This window comes from Gossypium hirsutum, chromosome D09, assembly GCF_007990345.1.
Source record: "Gossypium hirsutum isolate 1008001.06 chromosome D09, Gossypium_hirsutum_v2.1, whole genome shotgun sequence".
Lineage (NCBI taxonomy): Eukaryota > Viridiplantae > Streptophyta > Magnoliopsida > Malvales > Malvaceae > Gossypium > Gossypium hirsutum.
The window spans coordinates 24,059,140-24,081,318 of record NC_053445.1 but is presented as its reverse complement, the minus strand read 5'-3'; the positions used below and the strand labels follow the sequence as shown (position 1 = coordinate 24,081,318).

The 22,179-nt window shown below is 33.2% G+C and overlaps 1 long non-coding RNA gene and 1 other non-coding gene across 2 annotated transcripts; both read right to left on the bottom strand.

The window, feature by feature from the left end:
- Positions 1-1,074: 1,074 nt before the first annotated feature.
- On the bottom strand, positions 1,075-1,181 carry LOC121221454 (small nucleolar RNA R71). Its single transcript, XR_005918846.1, has one exon. It is a non-coding gene; the product is annotated as a small nucleolar RNA R71 (small nucleolar RNA).
- Positions 1,182-18,804: 17,623 nt separating this feature from the next.
- On the bottom strand, positions 18,805-21,210 carry LOC121221147 (uncharacterized). The gene is made up of 3 exons (XR_005918576.1): positions 20,653-21,210; positions 19,980-20,073; positions 18,805-19,768 (listed from the first exon to the last, which is right to left on the bottom strand). It is a non-coding gene; the product is annotated as an uncharacterized lncRNA (long non-coding RNA).
- Between the last annotated feature and the right edge of the window lie 969 nt (positions 21,211-22,179).

The following is a 22,179-nucleotide window of genomic DNA, read 5'->3' as shown; positions in this document are numbered from 1 at the left end:
ACCTTCCAAGTCAACATTGTTGATTCTTTAACCTTTGCCATAGCATCACTATTTTCACATCCTTAGTTGTTACTTGTTTACATATTATTCATGCAATTGTTCTCGTAATTGCCATAGCATACTTACTCTTGTCTTGCCATAACATTTTCATTTATTTGTTACAACTCACAAATTACAGACATCAATATTCCTTAATTATCTTTGTATTCTTATTATTTTTTTCCATAGCATTAATCTCACTCCTTTATAATAACTTAACCAATTTATACTTAATCGATCCCTGTCTTAACCAATTTATACCTAATCGATCCCTGTAGAGATGATCTCACTTATCACTTTATTACTTGATTTGACATGTATACTTACACAATTTGCATAGTATATTCACACACAACAAGTTTTTGGCATTGTTGTCGGGAATCAGCAATTTGGTGAAAGTTAGTTTGGTTATTTTACTTAATTCCATTAGTTTTATTTAACTTAATTATTTTTAATTTCTACAGGTTTGCTGTTAGTGCATAGGTGGAGGCATTCCTGCTAACGAAGAGTATTTTTTTAACCTTGAGATCGAGAGAACTTTGAGAAGAAGAAGAAGAAGAAGAAGAAGAAGAAGAAGAAGAAGAAGAAGAAGAATAAGAAGAAGAAGAAGAAGAAGAACAAAAGTGTGTAACATGGCTAGGGACAGGAATGATCCTGGTCTGAATGATCCATTAAATCCAAATGGTCAGGATGTTGATCTTCCTATTCATCACGTGATTGATGATCGACACAGGCCAATTTGAGAGCATGTTATGCCAATTTTGGATGATCTGAATCCAAGGATAGTCAGGCTGTACATACAAGCCCAATATTTCGAGTTGAAATCGGTGATGTTTTAGATGTTGCAAGTAGTAGGGCAGTTCAGCGGGTTACTTACTAAAGATCCAAGACTGCATTTAAGACTTTTTTTAGAAGTTTGTGACTTGTTTCGTCAACTTCGCGTGGCTTAATGCTTTACAGTCGAGAACAGTGACATCATGGAATGATCTTTTCTAGAGATTTTTTCTATGGTACAATCCACCAAACATGAATGCCAAGCTTAGAAATGACATCACATCTTTTTGGCAATTGGAGGATGAAACACTATATGAAGCTTGGGAATGATTTAAAGAATTACTTCGGAAATGTCCGATGCATGGGTTTTAGCATTGGATAGAAATGGAGATGTTTTATAACAGGTTGAATAGACATACAAGAATGGTAGTTGATGTTTCTGCCAATGGTACTTCGTTGGATAAATCTTATAATGAAGCTAGTGAGATTTTGGAACGGATTGCCAACAATGATTATTAATATCCGACCATGCAAGTTGGGACTAGCAGAAGAACTGTTGGTGTCGTGGAACTTGATGCAAATACTTCATTGACTTCTAAGGTATCATCTTTAACTAATATGATCAAAACAATAAAGAGACCAACTATAGTTTAGGATATAAAAGCGGTTGAGCTAGCATGTGTTTATTATGGTGAATACCATGTGTTTGACGAATGTCCATCAAATCCAGCATCTGTATGCTACATGGGTAATTTCAACCAAAATAATAACCCTTATTCCAACACCTATAATCTAGGATGGAAGCAACATCCAAAATTTAGTTGGAATAATCAAGGTGCGGGGAGTTTTAACAATGCTGCAAGATAGAATGCCATCAGTGAACCACTTGGTTATACTCAACCTATGCCAAGGAAAAATGTGCAATAAGGTAAAACATCGGTTTCATTATCATCATCATCATTCATTGAAGCCTTGTTGAAAGAATATATGGCCAAGAATGATGCCGTAATTCAGAGTCAAGCTGCATCCCTTCGAGCTCTTGAGAATTAAGTGGGGCAGATAAGAAATGCTTTAAATTTGAGGCCACAAGGAGTATTGCCAAGTGATTCCGAGAATTTGAAAACATAAGGGAAGGAAAAGTGCAAGGTCATCACTATCAGAAGTGGGAATCAATTGAATGAAATCGTTAAAGATGCCATGGTAGAAGAGGGAAAATCAAATTTCAACAATGGAAAGATTCCAAAGACGTCTGAAAATCACACTGTGTCTGAAAAGGGTAAACAAAAGAATGTCGTAACAGAATTGGATCATGTTGCAAACAAAAATGCCACAGTAAAACAATATCAGCAACTTGAGGGATGACCACCTCCACTTTTTCCTCAACGATTCCATAATTCTGAACAGGATGTTCAGTTCAAAAGATTTTTGGATGTCTTGAAGCAACTCCATATCAACATACCACTAATAGAAGCTTTGGATCAAATACCCAATTATGTGAAATTTGTGAAAGATATATTGTCAAGGAAGCGCAGATTGGGAGAATTTGAGACTGTTGCTCTCACTGAAGGGTACATAACGATGCTAATGAATAAATTACCCCTACAGTTGAAGGACCCAGGGAGTTTCTCTATCCCTTGTTCAATTGGAAATTAGTATGTTGGTAAGACATTATGTGATTTAGGAGCAAGAATAAATCTAATGCCTATGTCTATTTTCAGGAAGTTGGGAATTGGGAAAGCAAGACCTACTACAGTTACATTGGAATTGGCTGATCGATCCTACGTACATTCGGAAAGTAAAATTGAAGATGTACTAGTAAGAGTAGATAAGTTTATTTTCTCGATAGATTTCCTCGTTTTAAAATGTGAAGTTGACCACGATGTGCCAATTATCCTTGGAAGACCTTTTCTTGCTACATGCAGGACTTTAATTGATGTGCAGAAAGGTGAATTGACCATATGGGTAAGTGAACAACATATTACTTTCAAGGTATTCGATGCCTTGAAATGTGCTGATGAGAATAAAAAATGACATACTATTGATTTGATAGAAACAACAATAAAGGTAGAATTTGCAAAATTTTGCCACAACAATTCTGATAGTGAGGAAGATTTACTTTAGCAGATTGATGCAATAATTTTTGAGGACCTTGTTGAACTTGCGGAAGCTAAGCAGCTTGCGGATAGACTAGGGAAGAAGTTTGAATCCTTGGATTTATTAGATCACTCTTTCAAGCCTCCTAAACCATCTATAAAGGAACCTCCCACACTGAAGTTGAAACCTTTGCCGCATCATTTAAAATATGCTTATTTGGGAGAAAACAACACTTTGCCAATAGTTATTTCTGCCAAGCTGACACCCGATCAAGAGGTGAGGTTGTTGGAAATACTCCGATGATCTAAGAAGGCATTGGGATGGACAATTTTCGACATTAAAGGAATTAGCCCTGCTATCTATATGCATAAAAATTTACTGGAGGATTGCCATAGCAACTCCATAGAACAACAAATGAGGTTGAATCTAATCATGAAGGAAGTTATTAAAAAAAAGATTATGAAGTGGTTAGATGCTGGCATTATTTACCTGATTTTGAACAGCTCATGGGTTTGTCCTGTACAATCTGTACCTAAGAAATGAGGTGTCACAATGATCAGCAATGATAACAACAAGCTTATTGCAACTTGCTTTGTCACGAGATGGAAAGTATGCATGGATTATCGCAAGCTCAATAAGGCAACTCGGAAGGACCATTTTCCTTTACCAGATATTAACCAAATGTTGGATAGATTAGCTAGGAAAGCTTACTACTATTTCTTGGATGGTTATTCAAGATACAATCAAATTGCCATAACTCCAAATGACCAAGAGAAGATAACTTTCGTGTGTCCATATGGTACTTTTGCGTTTAGACGAATTCCATTCGGGTTGTGTAATGCCTCGGTCATATTTCAGTGTTGCATAATGGCGATATTCTCGGACATAGTGGAAAATTTTATTGAAGTCTTCATGGATGGTTTCTCTATCTTTGGCAATTATTTTGAAGACTGTTTGACAAATCTTAAATTGGTTCTGTGCCGTTATGAAGAAACAAATCTTGTCTTGAATTAGGAGAAATGCCACTCCATGGTTTGTGAAGGTATTGTACTAGGTCATAAGATATCGTAGCAAGGGATTGACGTTGACAAAGCAAAAATTGAGGTGGTGGACAAATTGCTACCTCCGACCAGTGTCAAGGGTATTAGAAGTTTTCTAGGTCATGTGGGATTTTATAGAAGATTCACTAAGGAATTTTGAAGATATCTAAACCCTTGTACGCCTTGCTAGAATAGAATAGACCTTTCAATTTGGATGAACCTTGTTTGATCGCTTTCAAGGAGTTGAAAAGATGATTGGTAACAACACCAATTGTAATCATTCCGGAATGGACATTGCCTTTTGAACTCATGTGTGATGCCAACGATTATATTATGGGAGCAGTGTTGGGATAGCATAAAGATAATGTTTTCATGCAATTTATTATGCGAGCAGGACCCTAACGGATGCTTAGTTGAACTACACCACTACGGACAAGGAGTTATTGACTGTGGTGTTCGCATTCGATAAATTTCGATCTTATTTAGTTGGCACCAAAGTCATGGTCTACACAGACCACTTTGCTATTAAATATTTGGTGACCAAGAAAGATGTCAAGCCAAGATTAATTCGGTGGATACTTTTGTTGTAGGAGTTTGATTTAGAAACTCGAGATAGAAAAGGGACTAAAAATCAAGTGGCTAATCACTTGTCAAGGTTAGAAGCTGGAAATGAAGAAGAAAAAAATTTAACTTATTAAAGATGATTTTCCAGATGAGCAACTGTTGGTTTCCATGGCATTACCTTGGTATGCCGATGTAGTGAACTTATTAGTAAGTGGGCTACTGCCACCTGATCTCAACAGCCAAAGAAAATGGAAGTTCTTTCATGATGCCAAGATTATTATTGGCATGAACCCTTCTTGTTCAAGCAATATGCTGATAAGATAATTAGGAAGTGTATCCTCGATGACGAAGTTCATAGCATTTTGAAGCATTGTCACTCAGCGCCTTACGGTGAACACTTTGGAGGAATGAGAATTGTTGCTAAGGTACTCCAATCTGGTTTTCATCGGCTGAGTTTGTTCAAGGAGGCTCATGAATTTATCAATTGTGCTATCGTTGTCAGAGGACAGGTAATTTATCTAGGAGACACAAAATGCCGTTGAAAAATATTTTGGAGATTGAAATGTTTGATGTTTGGGGAATCAACTTTATGGGTCCAGTTCTATCATTGTTTTGCAATCTCTATATACTTGTGGCAGTGGACTATGTCTCTAGGTTGGTTAAAGTGGTACCGCTCTCTAGAAATGATGTTTTGCACAAGTATGAGGTGAAACATAAGATTTCCACGGCATATCATCCCCGAACAAACTGACAAGCAGAGATTTCTAACAAAGAAATTAAACAAGTTCTGGAAAAAGTGGTAAACCCAACTCAAAAAGATTGGTCCTCTAAATTGGATGAAGCTTTGCGAGATTATCATACTGCATTCAAGACACTATTGGGGATGTCACCTTTTAAGCTTGTTATTGGGAAGCCATGTCACTTACCTATTGGGTTAGAGCATAAAGCATTTTGGACTATTAAAAAGCTAAATATGGACTGGGAAGCTATTAGAACTGAATGAAATGGAAGAATTCCGGGCATAGGCATATGAGAACACTAAACTATATAAGGAAAAGATCAAGTGGTGGCATGAGAAAAGGATTATGCTAATGCAATTAGAACCAGGACAACATGTGTTGTTGTTCAACTCTAGGCTCAAATTGTTCATTGGCAAATTAAAATCTCACTGGTCAGGTCCCTCTGAAGTAGCTCAAGTCTATCCTCATGGAGTTGTTGATGTCAAAGATACGAAAATGGGGGTCACATTTAAAGTTAATGGACAACGCTTGGAGCATTACTGGGGCGCTCATGTGGATCGAGACAAGCAATCCATTAACCTTCGAGATGTTTGAGCTAATAATTTTATTTTCTATTTTTCTTTTTGTTAATTTCTTTACTTTAATTTTGTTTTTAATTCTTTAATGTTATTTTCATTTCTATTTTTATCTTTGAATAGTTTTTTTCCTATGATTTCCAGAGACAGAATAAAAAGTGTGAACTTATCATTTTTGCTACTAAGAGGAGTTTGCCATATCATTGCGAAAGCGAGTTATGCCACGGAAAATTGGGAAATGGACGTTGAGGTACGAGGTAAAATGGTTTGACGTGACAGAAAAGTCCAAGGGAGAGATTTCTGGATGGTTGGGCTCATTACGTTACTTGGGTAAAGTATGGTGGAAAAGCCAAAATTCTTGTTTTAGGGCTAGGTCACTTCACAGTTCCCCCCAAAAATCCCTTTGCTTTTCCCTCCTCCATGCTACGAAACTTAATCTACACATTTAATTTTTCAAAACCGTCAACACTATCTTATAACAATAATTGTGAGGTTGGGTTGTATGATACCCATTGGCCCATTGGGAATTTGTTTCCCAAATATTTGGGCATGTAACCTTTTCACTTTCCCTCCAAATTTCCATCACACCAAAGTCAGGCAATAATTACCGGCCTCTCATCACTCACGCCATACCCCATTTACTCCTTACTTTGCTGTCGTTTTATTTTACCCTAACCTCTTCAATTCTTTTATAGTTACCCTAAATTTTCTTTTTCTCCACGCTTATTTGTGCTTTCTTCAGACACTACAAATTTTATTCTTCCTTTTCTACATAGACTTTTACCTTAACTTTCCAAAATGTCTAGACGATCTACCCTTCAATCATCTGCTATGCTACCCCACACTTTCTTTAACGTTGCGGCAGAAAAACGGTACTAGAAACATCTCAAAGCAACCCTTTTGCTTGGAAAAAGGTTTTCTTTTTAAAGACGATCCTTTCATGGGATACAGCTCTTCCGTTTCTTCTATCGTCGAGCAACATGGGTGGCAAATTTTTTATTTGCATCCGAAGGATGTTTTGACCAAGATTGTTCGTGAGTTCTATTCTCACCTTACTTCCCTAAATACTACTTTTATATGTGCACGAGGAATCTTGGTTTTATTTGATAAGGACACTATTAATGCTTAGTATGGTCTTTTTGATATCCAAGATGTGCATACCCAGTTTACTGCAGCCATCACTGCTAATGTATTGAACCCGCTTTTTCAAGACCTTTGTATGGATATTTGAAGTCCAAGTGTAGGGCTTGGTATCACTTCTTTAAGATGCGCCTACTTCCTTTTACCCATAACTCCATAGTTTTTAAGGAGTGGATGTTGCTACTCCATCCTATCATGCAGGGTAAGACCACAAGTTACTTTGCCTAAAGTGATATATGTCTATAGGCCTTTAGCATGGTACATAAAATTGTTTTGTTTTCTTTTCGTTTGGAATGCTACTCTATGTCAAAAGACTGCTACAAGTATTCGGTCATATACTTGCTCATATCATTCAATTTCCATCTAACTAACCTAACCTTGTCAGTATTAGATTAATTTCATAAACATCCTACACATTCGTCTATGTCTAGAGATTATACGCATGCAATTCATAAATACCATCGAATGAAATAGTAAATTAAAACTAATCTAAGCTTTAGTCAATAAAGGGAATAAAGGTTTCATCAAGCAATCACAACCCTATGAGATTAACTCATGGGCTGGCAAATAACATTCAAATTCATAATAACATTCAACATCACTCTTCTCAATTCAATACAAAAAATAGTAAATAAAGAAGTAAAACAAGAGCTTTAGGAAGATGGTTTTTGCCTATCCAGACCCACATTTTCCACGTCGCAATCTAATGGTGGCCAAGAGGAACTGGCTTATTCTTGTCCCTTACAATTCTGTCTTGTTCTCAACCATTATCCTCTACTCCCATCCAAGGTACTTTTTTCTCAAATTGTCTCATTAACCGTTTCTCTCTCCCCCTTTTTTTTTTTCTTTTTTCTTGTTAGGTTTTATACCTCTTAGAGTAGGCCCATCATCCCATGATCCCATTATCTTTTTCCTCTTATTTAGCCTGATTTTTCTAGTACACGTATAGCAAGGCTGATAACGATTAAGTGTTGACTGAGTCACTTCCTGGCATTGCCCTGGTATTCGTGTTGGCAAATTTTCCAACCTTTTGCCACGAAAAGCCTTGACTCCTTTACTTCTTTTTCTCATTCTGCTCCTGGTACTTAACAAACGAATACTTCCCGCTAACAATTAGAAGTAACATGTAATAATATTTAAGCACAGTCCAAGCCTTTTAATGCAATTTCCTAAAAACATTAATGGAAAATCCTAAAATGAAACTAAACTTACCTAAGTACAGGTAATTAATCAAGTCTAAAGGCATAAAATATAACTCTTTTCAAGAGCTATCACACCCCCAAACCCGAGTTTCTTCTTGTACTTCCAGTCTACTCAAAGAACAATATATACATCAGTTCTCAGCAATCTTCTTTCTCCAAAAACTCGTTCAAGTGTTAGAGGTTCACTCAACAAAGGTAGTGCAGAAAATTTCATCCTAAAAACAAACTTTTCAAGGTGCTCATGTGTGCTTTCTGGCCATAGCAAGCATTTCCTAATTTACTTAGTTCATTTGTTACTTAAACTCAAGTTGCTCTAAGCTACTCAAAATGTATATATATTATTCATATATTATTTTTATTTTTATTTTTATTTTTATTTTTAAATTAATGTAGGGGATTTAGCACCTTACAAAATTCTTTGACTCGATAATCACAATGGAGCAAAAACTAAATTACCGAGTACTCAATCATGTCACAATTTAAATAAAAATCACTCTTGAAGCTAAGGTTTTTAACTTAGAATATGGATAGAGCAAACAACTACTTTCTTAGCTATTTAGCCTGTTACTACTGCGGAGTGCCCCTTATTTATTTTATTACACACTTTTACTCAAATTCTCCTTTTTAGACAACAGCACGATGGAGCAAACAAAGTAATGTTGACTTACTTGGCAATTCTAAGCCTTAGAGTGCCTACTATCCTTTATCTTATTAAGGAATGTTGGGGCAATGTGACTGAGTTTGCCTTTAAAAGTCCCTAAGTGCATTAAAAGAAACTCGTTATAGTCCAAAACTAACTGAGGTTAGGACATCTTATGTTTAGGAATTAAATTTCAAGCAACCTATCAAAAGCTAAATTCACCTAATCCACTGTCACATGTTCTAGATTTATTGAAGAATTTAAGCTCATCATCAAACATCACATGTAAAAGTTGTACTCATCATAGGCAAATCAGTCATTGGTCATTATGTGGCTAAACAAAATTCACTAAAATGAATATGCTTACTAAATATAAACAAAGTGTTTACTAAATAGAAAATGTATCCTAAATGCTCAATACACCCTCAAACCTAAAGGGTGTATTTTCCTCATTACATGTACATGCATGAAGCATGAATGCAAGAAGATATATATGTACAAAAAATGACATTGCAAAACAAATGGAATGCATGATGCAAGGAAAGGAAGAAAACTTCCCTGGCTTGGAGCTTAGTATGGTTACTTTATTCTTTTCTATAGGTGGATTTGTGTGCACTGTGTTTGTAACGCATTTTCCTTTTCAATGATTGGAGTGGCACATCCTATTGTCTATCATCAGATTTGGTGATTTCATCAATAATTTGATTGATCTCGTGATCCTGTTTAGTCATAGGTTTAGTAAAGAGAGGTACTGTTGGTGTAGGTGTGGGATTTTCTTTTTCTTCTTCCTCACAATCAGCCGCAATACTGACTTATTCTATTTTCTCTATTTCTTCCTCTGGTTCTTTGGTTTCTTTCTCAGCAGTGGCAAGTTCTGTGGCAATAAGGTCTGTTTTAGTTGGCCGAGCTTCACCAACTTGTAACACCCCTAACCAGTATCCGTCGCTGAATTAGGATTACGAGGCATTACCGAACAAACACAACCATCCTTAATAAACAAAGACATTAAAATCTAACTAATATAGACATTGCAAACTAGCAAATCCATAAGAAAATAAACCATTTTAGTATGGCTATTATAATCATATATAATACAACAACATACGACCTTCAAAACATTTATCTAGCCTATACATGCCATAGTTAGAATTTAAATATTTAAAATACTGAGATAATAGATAAGGTGATGAACTTGTTGACGATCCCCGAGCTTGCAGCTTGATCTAAAATCTATAAAACAGAGAGACATAAACGAACAAAGTAAGCTTATATAGCTTAGTAAGTCTATAACATAACGAAAATATATATATAAGTCATATAATTTCCAAATCAAATTCACTGAATTCGTAATTAACACAAATAATTATTTTATTAGCATTTGCTGTCTTTAAACCATTTTATTTATAATCAAATATATATATACCTAATAAAAATTATAACCGAATGCAAACATATTCATCAAATACTTATAAAAAAATGTATATACACCTCAAATAAATATATATACTTATCAAATGCATTTGCCGAATATATATATATATCAATTGCTTACCAAATGCATATACCAAATGCATATATATTTAATATATGCATATACCGAATGCACATATATATAGATATTTAATAATTTCTTAGATCGAATATATATATGCTCATCAATTTAATATAACCAAAATCATAGCTATATTAATTGCATATTCTCACATAATTTAAACAGCTTCACCGGCACTTAGCCTGCTAGGTTTTAAAACTTGATTCGGTACGCCGACTTTTAGCCTGCTAGACGTATAGTCTGAATAATTTCACTGGCATAAAGCCTGCTAGACATAAAGTCTGAATTATTTCACTGCAATAAATCAGATTAGTACTGAGCTTTAACAAAAGAATCTCAATTCACAAAAGTTGTATCTCATATTTGTATATAAAATCCACTTAAAATTCAGCTCAATAATTTATAAACCATATCTTTAAATAACATAGATAATATAAAGTTCAAACATCAATTCCAGCTCAATAATTTCATACTTCCAATGCTATTCAAGAACTTTACATGAATAAACATACATAATTCATTACAAGAATATATACTTGTATATTAACATAACCGAACCTCATGTAACCTTGTATAATTGTCATACCTAATTTCACTATAAAATCATATACATGTATGTATACCTGATCATTCGAATATAACATATATATATATAATTACCAACTCACATATATAAATATAAGTTACATATCTTAATCAAATCTAATAGTTTATACATATATATATACATATATTCGAACCTAATATACATAAATATGTATAAATCATACTTACCTTGGATTAAAACCAAGAATTTATACATATACAACATTCATACTTCCACTAAATTAAAAAAAACTATATATATACACATATGTATATATATTCGATCATTATTTATATAATTATAAATATAAATATATACATATTCGTACCTTTATCTAAATTCAAAGTTTATTCATGCTATTACATATATTTTGAATCTATTATATACATGTATAATTTCATACCTAATTTCATTACAAGAGATTTTCATATATATACATGCCTATCTGAATCTCACCTTTACTTATATAAAATTTAAACCTATAATTTAACTCATAAACTTATACAAGATTATACTTGTATATTCGAAACTATCAAATACTTATATAAAATTCATACTTATACTTCAAATTATAAACATTTAATTACAGCTCATCAAGTATACCATCGATATACATGTATAAATATTGATTTAATAACTTTTAAATTGCTAATAGACTTACCTCTGACAATGATAATCGAAACGGAACAATTAGTCAACGACTTTAGTCTTCCCCCGATCCAAGTCAGATTTCTTTAATTCTTGATCTAAAATTCAAATTGAACTCATTCAAATATAATTTCATTCAATTTTGTCCAACAACACATAAATGGGCAATTTACCATTTTACCCCTAGTATTTAACATTTTTACAATTTAGTCCAAATTGTACAAAACACAAAATATTTCAAATTGACCACACTATGTTTTGGCCGAATATTTCCTAGACCCATATAGATCCTTGCATGTCATTTATTTCACCTTTTAGTCCCTCAATTAAATATTTTCTTACAAATTAATCCAAATAATTAAATTCATCAAAAATTCAAGAACACACATTATAATTTATCACATATCTTTCATATTTCATCATCAACTATTACCAAGCTCAAGTATTCATAAATGGCATGTCTCAAAATCACTATCAAATTCTAAAATTAACGCATGGGCTAGATATAACACGAAGCAACGATCACAAAAATGCATAAATCATCAAAAACCGAAACCAAACATACATTAAATCAAGCCTCAAAGATGGCCGAATAGCTTGGTTGTTCTTCTTTTATTTTCTTTTCTTAGTTTCGATTAGATGATAATGAAATAAAAGATGATGGTGGTCTTTATTTGTTTAATTATAATATTATAATATAATATATATTATAACATTTATAATTAATATAAAAACTATATATATTATACACATAATGCCGCCCACTATTCTATTTAATGGTTAAATTGCTAAACAAAACCTCCATATTAAAAGAATAACCACTATTCAGCCCCTTTTTAGAAATAACCATTAAATTTTTATTTTACGTGATTTAATCCTTTTATTTAATCGGGCACTCAAACGGCGAAATTAAAGCACGAAATTTTCACACTAGTAAATTCACACATAATAAACACAGAAAATAATATAAAAATATTTTTTGAATTTGGATTTGTGGTCCCAAAATCACTGTTCCGATTAGGGTAAAAAAATCAGGCTGTTACACAACCCCTTCTGCTACAGCCACTTGCAATTCCTTAGGGAAGTCAGGAAAAGTAAGAATTGGCTTGGTGAAATTCTTTTTAATGGGCCTTTTTAGAGCAACGTTCCTCCTCTCCACATAGGCCCATTAGAGAGCCAATTTTCCTTGCACTTTTTCCAAATTTGCAGTAAGCTGAAGTTGATGAGTCTTGAAAAGATTAATTTTCTTCTGCAACTTTGCCAATGAACTAAGCACTTGTTGCTCAAATAAACTATTAGAAGTGGAGGTGGTTGTAGTGGAAAATGTTGGCGTAGAGGATGTTGAGGCTAAGCCAGGAGGTTGTTGCCGTGGAAAATCCTCCCCAGAAATCTTTGCAACAATCATTCTTGTAATGGCCCCTTTATTTGGGACGACATCCTTATTGCCTTGGACTGAGACTTTAACACGCTGGCAAAGTGTGGTGATTAAGGAAGGAAAGTTCAGACTCCTGGCATTCTTTTGTGCGCACCAGTGTACTTCGTTGAATATAATCTTACCCACATTAATTTTCTTACCCTGCATGATAGAATGGAGTAGCAACATCCACTCCTTAAAAACTATTGAGTTATGGGTAAAAGGGAGTAGGCGCATCTTAAAGAAGTGATACCAAGCCCTACACTTGAACTTCAAAGATCCATACAAAGGTCTTGAAAAAGCTAGTTCAATCCATTAGCAGTGATGGCCGCAGCAAACTGGGTATGTACATCTTGGATATGAATTTAATGTTTATTACCGAAATGAAAGTATAACACGATAGTTCGCAAAAAATGCTGAACCTCAATTTACTTGGGTAATATATAGATATCTCCTGCCAATACCATCTCCACTCCAAACCCCCGTAATACACCAAAACACAAATGTACTCTATCCCGCGTTTAATTCAAACCGAGCATCAAATTCAATATTATAATTCAGATAATGATTCATTTCCCATAATGAAACATATATATTATATCATGTAATACCAGTCACCAATTTATATAACTGTTCAATTTTAACCGTACAAACTTACTTGGACTGAATTGTAGTAACTGTTCCGCTATTTTTCCTTTTCCACGAGTATCTACAGGATCTTAATCTAAAATGTAAAATTACTCATTTATCGACTTAAATTTCACCTGTTGACAAATCAAGCATTTAGCTTCAAATCCACAAATTTCTTATTTCATACTCAACCAACAATACATCTGTTTCAAATCACATTACATTTTCGTGCTACCTGGATGAATAGAATACGTACTACTGTGAGCTTCAGATCGAATATCATGTTTTAAATCTAGATTATTTGGAACAAAAATTCTATCACGGTAATGTAATGTACCATTATCATCAACACTGTACTCTGTACTCAAACTATCCTGAACCAATTGTCGTTTCATCATCAACCTAGAATCTTCATTTTTCAACTCCCGAATTCGTTGTAGAAATACAGGTTTAATTCTCAACGCTCGAAGTGCAAACAATGACGACTTTCGACATAGTGCATCCATAACTACATTGACATTTCCTGGATAATAATCAATAACCAGATCGTAATCTTTTAGTAGCTCTAACCACCGTCTCTATCTTAAATTCAGTTATTTCTGAGTCATCAAATACTTTAAACTTTTGTGATGCGTAAACACGTGACATTTCTCGTCGTATAAATCATGTCTCCAAATCTTCAAAGCGAATATAATCGCGGCCAACTCGAGATCATAAGTAGGATAATTCTTTTCATGCGACTTTAACTATTGAGAATCATAAGCTATTACTTTCCCTACCTGTATAAGCACACAACCAAAACTGTTGAGAGATGCATCACTATAAACAACATATGCTACTCAAGATTTAGGCTAAGTCAACACTGGAGCTTCCGTCAACATGTTCTTCAGCTGATCAAAACTCTGTTGGAACTTATTGGACCAAACAAACTCAACATTTTTCTGTGATAATTAGGTTATTGGCGAAGTAATAATCAAAAAGTTTTTAACAAAAACGTAGATAGTAACCTATTAAACCCAAAAAACTTCGCACTTCTAAAACATTCTTCGGAGTCTTCCAATTCATTACAAGAGAAATTTTAGTTGGATCAACTCAGATTCCGTTAGCTGATACTATGTGACCCAAAAATCCAACCTCTCAAAGTCAAAATTCACATTTACTAAATTTTTTGTACAACTATTTTTCTCTCAAAATCTGTAGTACGGTTCTCAGTTGGTGAGCATACTCAGATTCTGTCTTAGAACAGATCAATATATCATCAATAAACACAACAGCAAATCTATCTAAATGAGGTTGAAAAACCCAATTCATTAAATCTAGAAAAGTAGCAAGGGCATTAGTCAAACCAAATGACATTACCAGAAACTCAAAATAACCGTAACGAGTTCTGAAAGCAGTCTTTGACACATTATAGTCTTTAACCTTCAATTAATAATACTCGAATCTGAGATCTATCTTCGAGAACATTGTGGCACCTTTTAATTGATCAAACAAATTGTCGATATGTGGAAAAGGATACTTATTTTTTATTGTGACTTTTTTCAGCTGTCTGTAATCTATACACAATCTTAAAGAGCCATCTTTCTTTTTCACAAACAACACAGGTGCACACCAGGGAGACATGCTCGGTCAACTAAACCCTCGGTCTAATAACTCTTGCAACTATGCTTTCAATTCTTTTAATTCAGCTGGTGCCATGCAGTACGATGATATTGTTATCGGTGCAGTTCCAAGAACCAAATCAATCACAAACTCAACTTCATGATCAGGAGGTAAACCCGACAACTCTTTAGGAAATACATTAGTGAACTCACTAACAACTAGTAACTGATCTAACTTCGATTTTGAATCTCTGGTATCAAGAATATACGCTAGAAATGCTTCGCTACCTTTTTGTAACAATCTTTTAGCAAAAAAGGCTTAAATAATTCTAACAACATCTTTCAGACTCTCAGACTCAATTGAAATCATCTCTCCTGCCTAACATTTCAAATCAATCTGTTTCTATCTACAGTTTACTACAACATCATGCAACGATAGCCAATCCATCCCCAGAATAACGTCAAATTCCCAAAAGGGTAACAACATCAAATCGACAAGGAATTCACACTCTGATGCATGATCCACCCAAATCACGCTGAACAGAAAGTATAACGCGAGAGTTCACAACAAATGCTAAACCTCAGTTTACTTGGGTAATATACATATATCTCCCTCCAATACCATATCCACTTAGATAATTATTCATTTCTCGCAATGAAACTTATATATTATATCATGTAATACCAATCTCCAATTTATATAAATGTTCAATTTGAATTGTACGAACTTACCTAGATTGAATTGTATTAATTGTCGAAGTTTAGGGACTATTTCGCTATTTTTCCTTTTCCACGAGTATCTACGGGATCTTAATCTAAAATGTAAAATTACTCTCTTATCGGCTTACATTTCACATTCCAATTCATTTTACAATTAATACCCTTTTATTTTTTAAAATTATACAATTACCCTAAAATTTTATAATTTTTGCAATTTAATCCCTTAACCCGAAATTCATCAAATTAACCATTTTTCTCAAGTCAATATTATAACCAAATATACTAGGCCCTTAAAAAGTCCGCAATAAATATTAATTTACTATTAAGCCCTAAAATTTTGACATTTTCACAATTTAATCCTAAAATCAAAATCTAATAAAAATCACTTTACAAATTCATCATATAACATAATCAAAGCTCCAAATACATGTTATTCATAAAAAAAATCCAATATTCAACCATGGAAACTTCAAAAAATTTTAACAGAATCAAAAACAAAGGTACGGGCAAGCTGGACCTAGTTGCAACGATCTAAAAAATATAAAAATTACAAGAAACCGAATTAAAATCGACTTACATGGAAAGCCTTTGAGTTAGCCGGAGGTGAAGCTTCAAAAATGGAAAAATTTTCTTTTGTTTTCGTTAAACATGAAAAGATGATGATGAATTTTAGTTTGGTTTTATTAAACTTTAATTTAATTATTAATTTACACGTTTATCCTTAAATATATCTTTATAAAATAACCATTTAAAGACCTATTATTGTCCATAAATGTTCTAATGGATTAATTACTCATTAAACCCCTTTTTATTTCATAGATAAACTATTAAATATATGGAATTCAAGATTGACTAAATTTTGCACCTTTTTCAATTTAGTTTTTTTTTCCGTTTAATTAACTATCCAAACGTTAATATTTCTAAACCAAATTTTAATACGACTATAATGACTCTATAAATATTTTAAAAACAATATTTACGAGTTGACACAAAGGAAATTTGTGGTCCTAAAACCAGTGTTCCGTCACCACTGAAAATCAGGTTGTTATAGTTCCAACCAACACATTAGTTTGACACCTAGTTCCTCATCGGATAAATTTGAAGCAAATTGTTGCACCCAGCGCTATCAAATAGAATGACTCCTAGTGTCTCTTCAGTTAAATTGAAACAAATTGGCACCCAGTGCCTCATAGACTCTTAGTCGAAGAAATCCTTGAACTTTTCTTATCTTATGGTATGCCAACTATTTTCGACTCTGCATGAACAATTAATAAGGTTACCATTACTTATTTAATTCTCAATACATGTACCAATTCACATCAATTACATCATTAACTCATTTATGCAATCATAGAATAATATAAAACATTTAATTATACATCCAATTCCACATTTTCATGGATACGCACATCTTTCACATATTCTCAAATTAATCCTTAATAACACCAATCATTTTTACCAATTCAAACACATCTCAATTTCCAAAATAGGCTGACCTTATATTCTTACCATACAAATACAATTCAAATGAAACAATTTACGTGTAATTCGGATTATAGAAACACAAACTGTAAACTCTGAGCTATTCGTCGACGATTTTGTCTTTTCCTTTCTTTTTCGAAGAATCCGGGTTGACGTTAGCTATGGATTAAAACAAAAAACACATTTCATCAATGCACAAAAAATTTCACATGTAATTTCTAATTAAATTAACTTTTGCATTTTATTTAATTTAGTCATTAAAATTGGGACTAACATAACTTTCACGTCTAACCTCAAATTTTCATACCAAGTTCACTCTAAGCCAAATTTAACTCCTTATTTCTCATTTCTACCCTAAAATTTGAAAATTTTTGCAATTTGGTCCCTATTGTGTAAAATCAACCATTGACTTTACAATTTAGTCATTTTTCACTTCTAACTAAAAATCTATCAAATTGGTCCCTAAAACTTTAACTATTCTACTAAAGTATCATCCTCAGATTTTAAAAATAATGAAAAATACAACATGATTTAGCTAGCTCGAGGTACGGGATTTCGAAAACAAAAAGATTACAAAAAATGAGTAAATTGAACTAATCAACTTGAGGCTTGAAATATTAAAACTGTTGCCATTCATCCTTCTCCCCTCTTTTATGTTTTGAAATTTTGGGAAATGAATGAGAAATATGTTTTGTTTTTTTTTTGCCCTTTTTTAGTTTTATTATATTTTATTATATTATGGTTTTATAACATATATTATTATTTATAACCTTTATAACCTATATATATACTAATAGTTGTCTTATGACTATCAACTGTAATAAGAACATGGGTGCAATTTCTTTTTAAGTCCCTTAGCTATGCTTTACCTTATAATTTAATAACAATTCACACTTTTATCACTAACTTTCAGGTCGTTATAAAATCAGTCAAATATAATATTCAAGACTAGAAATAAGGATGCTAGATTGGCTATTCCTTAAGGACTATGCAAAGGCTAGGTCAAAAGAAGATTATCACTGGGGCACTATGGTAAACATATGTTGAGCTAGTGTGGAATGAATGGATCAGGGTAAGGATCCATTGTTGTGGCGAAGTCAATTGCAAGTCCGCTAGTAGTAGTAAACAATATGCATATTCGTGTATATGTTTATCTTTAAGGAGTCAATTAGGAAAGGTAAAATGGAAGCTTGAGATGAAGCTGGATAAGGTCAAGTCCCAGAAGAAATATTATTTGGAAACACACACTTATGAGTAAATCAGGGCATACGTTTGCCAACGGTTAGCTTAGAGAAAACAATACATCTGTTAAGCTAGTGAAATAATGGAATCCTTTAGATACTCAGGGAGTTTAGATTTTGTTCTTTTATTCTTATTTCCCTGAAATCTAGAATCTTATATAATTATTACTGCACAGAATCTCACTAAGTTCAACTGAACTTATGTTTGTTATGCCTTGTATGTAGGATCAAAGATTGTCAGGGTCGTTATGGGAAGGGACCAAGCCAGACATCACCAAATTCACTCGATAGGCATTGAAATTATATCATGTATATAAAAGGACATCCTAGAGGCTATGCCTCGGAGAATTAATTAAGTTTTTTCACAAGGAAATCTTAGTTTTATGTCATTGTAATTAATTTTTCATGTTCAATAAGGAGAACCGAATGTAAATGTAACCCTTTAAACCCAACCTAAACGTTATGGCCGAATCTTGAAGATCACATTGGCCATGTTGATGGCAAAGAAAATAATTTAGCTATTTTCTCTTAACAATCGTCATCATTTTAAAACGTCATTTTGATTTGCTTTAGGAAAGCCAAGTATTGTCTATAGATTTCTTTTAAAAGAATTTGTTGAAACCATTTACCTTTAGAAAAACTCAAGTATTGATGTTTACAAAAAACATCATATTTCAAGAAATTTTCACAATGGAAAAATACATAGCTAAATCTCACTCGTTGTTTTGAAAACGTGGTTTTAACGTATCTCGTAAAATCTCAGTTTAATCAGTAGGTAGTGTTGGGTTTTGAAAATGAAGTATTGAATTTGAAAATATGAACATTGAGTTGAGTTTGATATTATTATGAAAAATCCAGTTTTTACTACCGATTTCATAAATTCATCTTAGATGATAGTTTCTTTTTAAAAAAATTCTAAATATGCAGTGTCATCCAAAAACCAAATTCAAAAGAAAAGTCTCAAGCCACAATCCAAAGAAATAAAAACAAATCCCAAAATACCAATTATGAAAATATAATTGTTTATTTGAAAATATTCGAGTGCACCTCCATAAGCTAAGCCCATGTCCTAACCTCGAATATTATCTGAAAAGTCAAAAACTTAAAGGGGTGAGCTTTTGAAGCCAAGTGTGGGTGACATATATAATAACATAACTTAATACAGAACATCATTAACCTAATAAAAAATATATATACATATAGAACCATTAAATCACATTTATTAGTATGCATAATGATGATGTCAATGCAACACTTTTTTAGAAATAGTGCAAATTTTTCAAAAAATGTTTCCTACCCATCTTTGCTACACACCATAATGAGTTTCCCAGAACTTGCCCATCCAATAACACACCAATAATTTAGACAAGCCACCAAATATCGTATTCAACCTGCTAGAACAGAGCATTGTGGTCAAGGCGCCCAATAATGCAAATATACTACAAAATACAAAATTTTGTGTTCAAACCACTATAAATATGTAGATTATTAAACTGCTAGAATCTTCCTCTGTACAATATTATCCCAACTGCATGAATGTGATTTGGCTTACAGAACACAATTTTCAATAGGCAGCATGCGAATAAGATCTTAATACGATTTAACACAATGTCATGCTTAACATGCGAATCAAAATATTAATAACTTAGTGTCATGTTTATAATACATGTATATTCAATATCACCATATATCACATATCATGAACATTAGGAAAACATGCATTATCACATTTTTAATAGAAATATCACATAAGCACATACAAAACATCACAGATCTTAAGTTTTAGAATTATTTACTTGGAATACTCCTTTTTTTTTGGATTTTATCAACCCATATGAATACTTAGCGTATTCGCCCTTTTTAACTTTTCAAATATTTTATTAAACAATTATTTAATACTTTCACATATATACATTTTTATCTTGATTAAAAATAATATCATATATTTTTATCAAGGAAAATCCCCACACCTGATTTCGCAAATTCGATAGCAACAACTCCGTTTCCAAATCATAAAGGAATAAATCAAATCTTGAGTCGAAATCGATTTTCCAATTACACTTTCCAAAAGTGGGCTACGAATCTGAGATTTTGGAGTATCAGTAATATCGAAAGACTAGGGCTCAACAACTTTCTACGAAGATTCGATTAGGGAGGGGGATTTGCAACTAGAAAAAAAAACAAAGTATAAAACAAAAAAATTAGAATTATGATGTGAAATAATCTTTTTTATGAACAAAATATCAGAATTTAGTGTTTAAAAGAATCAGTTACGAATCGAGGAGGAGAAAAGAAGAAGAATAGAGAATTTTGGTGGTGGTCGACGGCGACAATGGTGAGGTGGTGGTTCGATGGCTTTTAGGGGTGATGGAGTGGAGGAGAAATGCAAAGAAAAGGTGCTTTAGGTGGTGAAAACAAAAAGAAAATAAGAGAAAAGGGAAAGCAAGGAGGAGGAGCAACTAAAGGTAGAGGAGAAGAGCAAAAATGAGAAAAAAATAAAAAAATAGAAGAATCTCCTAGGTGCATGGTCAGCCAAGGTATTCGAAGGGGAAATATAAGTTTGTGGATAAGTGGAGTGAAAGACGGATCATGGAGGGAATAAATGAGTGAAAAAGGTAAAGAAAAAGGCATGTTGACCAAGCCAAAAGGGACATATATCTTCCCTATTTGGCAATTAAAGGGATAGAAAAAGGGGGTTTGACCCACTTGAATTTTTTAAAAAAATTAAATAAAAAGTGAGAGTGTGGGGGCTTGAACAGGGGATCTTTTAGAAAGAATTCACTCACTTAATCACTAGGCCATTTTATTCCTTGTGACAAAACTAACAAATTAAAACAACTAAAATATGTGGTGTGATAGTAAAAATCTTAGAACTTGAAAAAAATTATTTGTAGTCTTGTTTTGAATCCTCATGTTAATATAAGTTATCAAAGTATAGTTATGTGGTAAAAATTGATTAAATCTTGGTGTTATTAAGGTTGTTACTAAACCAAGTTACATTGCCGATAATCGAGTTGGGTAAAGGGTGTTACAATTTAGTGGTCTCAGGGCTTCAATTTAGTTGATCCGCTAGACATAAGAAGTTAAGGAATAACCCCTATAGGCATGATACATTAGATTTGGCTTAGTCCTTTAAGCTATTATAAAGTTAATAAGTGTTACGAGAATAAATGCAGGTTGATGGATCATTTTTAGTTGGTTGTAAATGTATTGGGAAATAACAAGATGAAATGTAAGTACAACAAAAATAAAATAAAAAACAAGGAATAATTGTAGAAAATTTCATTAATGGGGAGACAAGTACAAGTGCAAGAACAATCAAGCATTGTCCTCAGCTGGCGGACCAATAGTCTCTTCTACATATTTCTTCCCCTTGTCATTGACTTATTTTATAGGGGAAAAAGTAGTTGGCTCGGGTTCTGGTGGGAGAAGAGGTTGTTAGACTCCTTCCACTTCTTTTGGAGTTCCTCCCACTCAGCCCTAGAAGGATTCAACAC